The following is an 8767-nucleotide window of genomic DNA, read 5'->3' on the forward strand; positions in this document are numbered from 1 at the left end:
TAATACATGGAATTACTAATTATTCTTCCTCAATTCCTATTGTGTATCTTTAATATTGATGTGTAAATCTCGCTTTTAATTTTTTTACTATTCTATATTATGCAGTATTCCAAGTTAGCATTTCATCCCTGCATTGTCTAGCAGAAGAAGTGTTGAGTGCAAATCCTGCACCTTCTTCTATTTGATCTCTCTGTCAGGCACAACTCTTAGTGAATTTTTCTTTAATTTAGCAAAGATTTATAGAAGGTCCACTCTGATCCTGCTACAGGCTGGTCATACCAAGAGCCACAGCTGCTTTGGGCTATCATATTTGAGTAATTCAACTAACTCCCTCCTTGGGATTTTCTAATTGCATTTGACTTCCTTTGGAGTTTTTCCACAGGGAGAGAAGTCTTGCTGGTCTTGCTGATCTGACTCTCCAGTTAGGTTAACAGTTGTATCTCTCATTGTAAATTAATAGATCAGTATTCAGTCTTACTCTGAAATATACTGGGAGTTGAATAACATCGGCCAACATCCCTATGTCTGATCAACACTAAAGCAGTGAAAACATTGAGTTTCTAGACGCGGATTATGATAAATGCATTAAGGAATCTCCACGGGGTGAGGGCCCCTTGCAGCCAGTTTTCTCTGTTTATATGTCAGAATGCCACTCATCCCTTTTCGCAAATCTCTGTGATAATATCCATAGTTGAGATATAGTAGATAGCTTCAGTTCAATCTTATGTAGAAAAATTACTATTTTCTAGTAATAGTTTTTTTCTTACATAAAGCTACTTTGAATAGGCTTAACGTATCTTTAATATAACCAGGAATTGCACTACTTCCCCAGAAAGGATATTTTTAAAACTCGCTAAATACATTATGATTTTTTAAAGTATTTTTTTCTTTCTATAGTTTTGTACTGGCTGATTTAAGGTAAATTTTAAAATTTTGTGTTGAAAAATAAACCTGCAGTAATTATTTGTGCTGAGACAAAATATTGCCAGATTTTCCAGATATGGGGAATAATCTAGGAAATAAATAGAATGAGATAACATTTTCCTTTTTAAACCATCATCACTAAAGACTTACTATTAACACTGGACAGCATTTCACAGTGCACAAATACTTGTAATAAACATTGTCCCACATTCCTCTTCATACAACCCGATGGATGAGTAGAACAAATGTTATTTCCAATCTAAAGGTAAGAGAACATAGGTCCAAGTAGTTCCGTGACTTGCCCAAGTTCACATAGCTGGTAAGAGCCAAGTTGAACTATGTCTTTAACACTCCATATCCAATTTCTCTGTACCTCTTATTATTGGTAACTGGAATTACTAATGGCAGTGTTTGAGCCAAGTTAATTACATTATATATTTGTGAAGGAAGAATCCACAGATGAACAATTCAAATAAATTTAAAATTGCAGCTACATTGTATCAAACTAAATTAATGTGTAATTAAATTACTCTCTTACCACACATACTTTGACTTATTAATAAAGACGTATTAGATTAATTGCCATTGGAACACTTTCTTTCTTGTTGTTTTGCTGTGCATGTGGCAATTTTGTGTACTGTTTCATCTAGATCTTCCAGAATTTGTTCCAACAAATCCAGGATGCTTCATCGTTTCATCAGAATGGACACATTAAGGCTGCAGTTCCCAACCCCGGGGAGGCAGACAGGTAACTGTCTGTGGCCTGTTGGGAATCGGGCCACACAGCAGGAGGTTGAGCAGCGGGTGAGCGAAGCTTCATCTGTATTTACAGCCTCTCCTTATAGCTGGCATCACCACATAAGCTCCACCCACTGTCAGATCAGCGGTGGCATTATATTCTCATAGGAGTGTGAACCCTCCTGTAAACTGCGCATGCGAGGGATCTAGGTTGCCCACTCCTTATGAGAATCTAATGCCTGATGATCTGAGGTGGAGCTGAGGAGGTGATGCTAGCGCTGGGGAGTGGCTGCAAATACAGATTATCATTAGCAGAGAGGTTTGACTGCACAATAAATGTCCCATGGTGGGACATTCCCTGCAAAGTAAAAGACAAGTTTCCACCCACTTACTATTATTCCCAATGACCATTGGGAGGCTCTGGTCCATGGAAAAATTGTCTTCCATGAAACTGGTCCCTGGTCCCAAAAAAGTTGGGGACCTGTGCATTAAGGCACAATTAATTGTGCTGGATGCATAAAACATGTAACTTTCCAAGCATTACTAGCTGTTGATAATAATTTAATCAGCCCCCACCAAGAACAACAACAGGAATTCATAAAAATTCCTTTATACCTGACTTCCATGAAAACAGAGGGGGAAAAAGTACAGTGCAATTATAATGGCATATACCATGTTATCAAATACATTTCTGACTGGAAAGAATTTCTGCTTTGACAAGCTCTGATGGAAACCAAATCCTCCCATTACAATGTTATGTCACTGATGAGTGGGAGAATTTCCAAAAAAATTAGCTCCTGGCTTTATACATTTCAAACTTTATTTACCTTCTCCTATCCAGAAACTTCAATGCTAAGTTCCTTAGAGCACATTTATATCACAGTAAGGCCTCTGGCCTGTATATTCCTATCACAACACTGGGTTGGTCAGAACAGTGAACTATAGGAGTTTTCCTGGAAGCCACTGCTACATTGGATGGCTACAAATAACTTTTATTAGACATGACTGAAAACCACATAATTATATCCCAGTAAACCCAAAGTAAATGTTTCCCAACTCACCTTCACCTTAGCCACACCAGTGGCACTTGACAGAAGGAAAATATGGCAGAAGGCATGTCCCAGTGGAAAGAAATAGTGAACTACAAAAAGTAATCTTAATTTGCAAACTGTGTCCAGCCCCAGCCCTGGCCCAAGTAGGTACTGCCAGGGCTGGTTAGCACTTCCATCCCCAGACAAACGCCAGTTCAGGGAAGGAAGCCGGCACCAAGCAAGTTGCAAGTGCGCCTCTCCACCCAAGGAAGGTTTCCTCCGTGGCCACCAGCAGGAGTAGGCACCAGGTCACCATCACTGGAAGAGTTTATCCTGAAGCCACCATCAGGAGACATCAGGAGGGGAAAAAATGGTGGATTACAAGCAGCCTACGAATCCACAGCTCCCAAGAAAAGAAGAGTAAACAGGAAGCAGGTGCCTATCTACCGATAGCTATTCTCAGAAGGAACATTGTGAAATCACACAGAAGCAGTACAGGACTCTCAGTACAGACAAAAAAAAAGGTGACGGGGCAATACATTTGATAATATCGAAGCATTCTCAGGGAAGATTAGCAGGATAGAGCACTGGGGCACTATGCTCACCCTGCAGGCCCTGCGGCCAAGTTGTGAGACGGCTCTCTCTGCTCCAACAGATTGGGAACCTGTCTGGAGTCTGCAGAGTCATTGCACCAGACAACAGGTGTGGTGGGGATTGGGCAGCAGCTAAAGCTATCCTGAGCTCTTGGGTGCAAATCAAAACCACAATGAGATATCACCTTACTCCTGTTAGAATGGCTTTTATTAAAAAGTCCAAAAACAATAGATGCTCGTATGGACGCAGAGAAAAAGGAACACTTATACACTGCTGGTGGGACTGCAAATTAGTCCCAAATACTATGGAGAACAGTATGTAGATTTCTCAAAGAACTTAAAGTAGACCTACCATTCGATCCAGCAATCCCACTACTGGGTATCTACCCAAAGGAAAAGAAGTCTTTTTATCAAAAAGACACCTGAACTTGAATGTTTATAGCAACACAATTCACAATTGCAAAGATGTGGAATCAACCCAAGTGCCCTTCAATTCATGAGTGTATTAACAAAATGTGGTATATCGATACCATGGAATACTACTCAGCCATAAAAAGGATGAATTAATGCCTTTTGCTGAAATTTAGGAAGAACTGGAGACCATTATTCTGAGCAAAGTATCTCAAGAATGGAAAAACACCACATGTACTCTCTAATAAATTGGAACTAATCAATGGGCACACAAGTGCAAAGAGGGAAGTAAAAGTCACAGGAAATCAAGCAGGGGGAGGGGAGGAGGGGAGGAGGGGAGGAGGAAAAATTCACCTAACAGTTACAATGAACACTATTTGGGTGATGGGTACATTTATAGCCCTGACTCAAGCCATGTATCCAAAACATTTGTACCCCCTTAATATTTTGAAATGAAAAAATAAAAAACAAAACAAAACAAACAAAAAGAGAAGATTAAACTGCTCAGTCCCCACTCATTTCCCATGACTGCGCTTAACTGGATGTGGCTTGTTCTTAGTACATGGTAAAGAGTAGAGCACCTCTTCCTTTATCTGTGCCTGGTCCAGGTCTTCGATGTCTGATGTCTGCAAAGTTCTGCAATGCTGAAGCTGTCAGGCAGCTTGCCACCCTCCTTCTCCACATATCCCACACTTCCTAACCCTCCAAACAACATTATTTGCTGAGGGTTATCTTTTGTTTTAAACATCTTATGGTCATCCAAACATGGTAAAGCAATTTTGGATCATTGTATAATTTTTTCACAAAACTCAACAGGCTTTCATAAAATTTGTTATGTACCTGGCATTGTACTTAGCCTTAAAGAGAATACAAGGATAGGTAATGAGGTCCTTGATTATTACAAGGATCTCTTGTTTGCCAAAAAAAAAAAAAAAATTACACATATACAATATTGGAAGACATCCTAAGTCAGAACACAATCAAACAGTAGCATGTAAATAGAAGAAGGTAAATTGTGCTATATATAAAAATGAGGCAATATAAATGTTTTTTGACCATTTCAACTGTATATTTCTTTAATGTGCATAAATAAAAACCTCAGTTCTTTTGGGAAAAAAAATTGTGAATTGTATAAAACACATGAGCAAGTAGACACATTGCTAGAAGTTCTCATGGGCCTTGGAAAAGTCAGGCAAGTACAGGGCCTTAAAGCTAGAACTTTCTTAGATTCGTGGAGAATTTGTTTCTGCCAGATGCCCAAATCTCTTCTTCCTACACTGTTGGTATGTAACATGCTCATGACTAGATTTTTCAGAGTCTATCTCAGATTCTCCCATGATTGAAACGTTTGTTTATACCAACCTATTGGTTCCTCGGGAAGCCCACAGAATATAATAAAGTAACACAAGGTTTAAAGTATGTGCCCTTAGGTGACCTAAGCTTCAAAGAACCCTCCTAGGCTAAGCACATCCCAGCCATCCCTGATTCCTGAAATGCAATGATTAGTGTCCCTTCCAAATGTGCCTCCTTTAGTCCAATACATACCCTACATGTTGTGTTTTAAAAGTTCAAGAGTTGGCGAAAAATCCATTCCCCTAGTTCAGGAAAGCCCAAAGATAGCTTCATTTTCAAACATCCTCTGTCTTCTGTCACCAATGATTCAACTGAACTGCACTTGATGACTTTTTTGGTCACTGGATCTTGCAGGCCCTGAGCATACTTTTCCACAATCCCAGCCATATGTTTATTCATCCAAGGCCTAAATGCAACACATTGTCTGGGTCTTTGGCTTGCCTTTCTGGATTGGTTTACTCTGGTGGCCCTGACTATGAGAGATGGGCTTCAAATGTGTTCCTCAGCCAGGGCATCATTGCTGCCATTCTACCAGAAATATCCCCAGTAATTAGAAGCCAGTGTAAGAGAGTAGACTGAAACACTGAGAATTTCACAGCAACTGTCCCGTGCTACTCTAACTGTTGGGGTGTGTGTAGGTCTCTGTGTGTTTGTGCATGTGTGGGTGCCATTTCTTAAATATGTGTTCTTTATTTTCATACCATAAGAAATGGACAGAGTGAAAATATCAATCATGTTTTGAAAATTAACGTGAAAATAACCTTGTACTGGTGACTTCTGATAATGAAAGTGCTGGGAACTATATTGAAAGACCCTGAAATATTTTTATAAAATAACTGGGTCCATAGGAACCAAATATTTTGACTTTCTGACCTTAGACAAGTGAATCAATAGGAAATAAGCCCCTGCTTCTCATGCAGTAACAGTGGGAAAGATTGATCCCAAGAGAGGAAGATCATTGTAGGAGGACTGAATCCTTTTCCTTGATTACAAATTATGAGGCTGGGCACAGTAGGAGTTTGAGACCAGCCTGAGCAAGAGCAAGACCCTGTCTCTACAAAAAAAAAAAAAAATAGAAAAATTAGCTGGGCATGGTGGCACACACCTGTAGTTCTAGCTACTCAGGAGGCTGAGGCAGGAGGATCCCTTGAGCCCAGGAGTTTGAGGTTGCACTAAGCTATGATGATGCCACTGCACTCTAGCTGGGGCAACAGAGCGAGAATGAAAAGAAAAAAAAAAGAAAATAAAAAAGAAATAACACAGGGTATAACTCGCTTGTTCAGATCATGCTTTGAGACTTGCAAAAGTTTTCAGAAAATGTAACCAAAGTGGAAGCTCCAAGTAGACAAGCCATGGAGAAAGAAGGGTGACTACTAATAACATGTCACAGAACCTTCAATAAATGGATCTCTGTTTCAATACCCTGAGAATTATGAATCAACATTCATTGACCCATATGGATGAGCTAAGGAATACTAGGATGTACTGCAGTTCTCCCCATTTCCCTCCTATACATGTGCAACCACCTTCTCCATTACATCACTATAGCTTTATTATTATAAGAAAACTAAATCAGGAATCACTCTTTAATGTAAAGATGTGAGACACCCAACACTTAGGCTTTGACTCAGAACAGGTTAGAACAGAGCTCATATTAATCCTATGATTATGGAAAAACTACATTTTAACTGTGCATGGTCTCTGTAGTATGGTGTGGTCATAGTTCTCACATGGAAGCTTATGACTGCAAAATGAAAATAGCATAAACTGCTATAAAGAGATGAAATTGTCTATTTAGTATTTTCGTCTTTCCCAATGTCCCTGGATGAGCTGTGGTATCCAAGAAGCCTAGAAATCCGAGTTCTTTGAAAAATATTTAGAATTGTTTGACTGTATGATAACAATCAAATCCTCTACATTAACCCCAAAATTATAGCCACAACAACAGATAATTAGCCAGAGTGCTCAAGGACACTTACGGGTTAAGGAAATATTGAGGGGCATACGGAAAAGTTAATGTGAAAGGAGAGGAGATTATCTTTCTTTTTTGGTCTGCTTATTTATTGCTACATAACAAATCATTATACAACTAGTGGCTTACTAAAACAATTTATTATTAAGTATTATCTCTTACAGTATTGTAAGTCAAGAATTTGGGCAGGGCTTAGTGAGACAATTTTTCTGTTCCATGTAGCTTTGACATGATGAATTCATGGCATTTAGCTGGTCAGTGGGCTGGTCTGGAGGATCTCAAATGGCTTCACTCACATGTCTGCCAACTTGACAGGAAAACCTGAGTTTAGCTGGGTCTCTCTCCCTATCTATGTTGTCTTTGCACATGTTCTCCCAACAGAGTGTTGGACTTATATAGCAGCTCTGGGCTCCAGGAGGAAGGAAATGTTAATAGCTACTCCTTTGATAGGTTAGGCCTGGAATATGGCATAATATTACTTCCTCTATGTTCTATTAGTCAAAGCAGTCACAGGCCAGCCCAAATTTAAGGGCAGGAAATGTAGAGTTGACCTTCCCATGGAAAGTGCAACAAAAAATATGTGGTCATTTTTAATCTATTGCATCTCTCTTTGGTAGAGGTTGCTCAAGCCTAAATGTTAGCCACAGAAACAAAAATGATGATGACAGAACCATTCACAAGGCCAGAATTCTTGTGGATGGTCCACTCAACAAAGACTTCAGAGCTCTAGCACTGATTATAAAAGCCTTAGTTAAATCTGGTTAAACCCAAACTGCACCACATCCAAACACCTGTAAACAAAGGCATTTTTCTAGTTGTTCTGAGGGGAGCTGACCTTTGATATGAAGAAGTGTTTGATCATATGGATTTTGTCTGGAAACCTTTGGAGGTAAAGTTTAAATCTTTTCATTTATAAAAATCAATGGGAGAAATTGGAAAGGATCCAGAGATGATCAAGTGAATAGATTAAAGGATAGGAAATTAGTTCTCTGAACAAAAATGAAGGAGTTCAGGTTATTGAGATACAACAAAAGAAGCTATCCAAGCTTAATAGATGTCTTCAAATATATGAGAGGATATCCTTAGTAGGAAATGAAGCAGTTGTTCCACTTAGGGTTGTTGTAAGAGGAAATGACTTCCATTGAAATAGATAAAACAGGGGTAGAAGCTTTCTGTCTATTAGAGAATCAAAGAGCTTGAAACCAATATTTTAAAAGTAAAAGAGGTTTTATTAGTTTTGGAGTTAGTATATTATCATTGAACTCTAAATTTATGGAAAAAATAAACTAAGTAACAGAGCGAAAGACTGAGGATATACACGCAAATGTGATGTGGCCCCTGATTGCTTACAGTCTATTTGGGAAGACAGTAAATGTGCATTAAGAAAATATTTAAAGGTAATAGAAAATTTATTAACATATACGAGCCCTCACCTGGGAAGAGCTGCCCTGAATGGGCTGCCCCAGGACCATACTTATTTCCTCTCTATGAAATATTCATTCTGTCTTCCTTTTGGACGCTTCAGAGGCTTCCTTTGCTTTTAGTTGTAGGAAGAGTTATGGAAATAAGGAGAAGGGAGAAAGCTCCCCCTAAATTCTTCAAAAATACTCTCCATTAATTTATTGGACACTGCTAAACACCCACGCACCAGACAGGAAATGTGGGGGATGGTGAGTCATTATAGCAGTTATGGAAATAATAAATAGGAAAGAATATGGACAGAAATATCCAATAAATATCCCTTC

The sequence above is a fragment of the Propithecus coquereli genome, unplaced genomic scaffold (genome assembly GCF_000956105.1).
Source record: "Propithecus coquereli isolate 6110/MARCELLA unplaced genomic scaffold, Pcoq_1.0 Scaffold342, whole genome shotgun sequence".
Taxonomy (NCBI): Eukaryota; Metazoa; Chordata; class Mammalia; order Primates; family Indriidae; genus Propithecus; species Propithecus coquereli.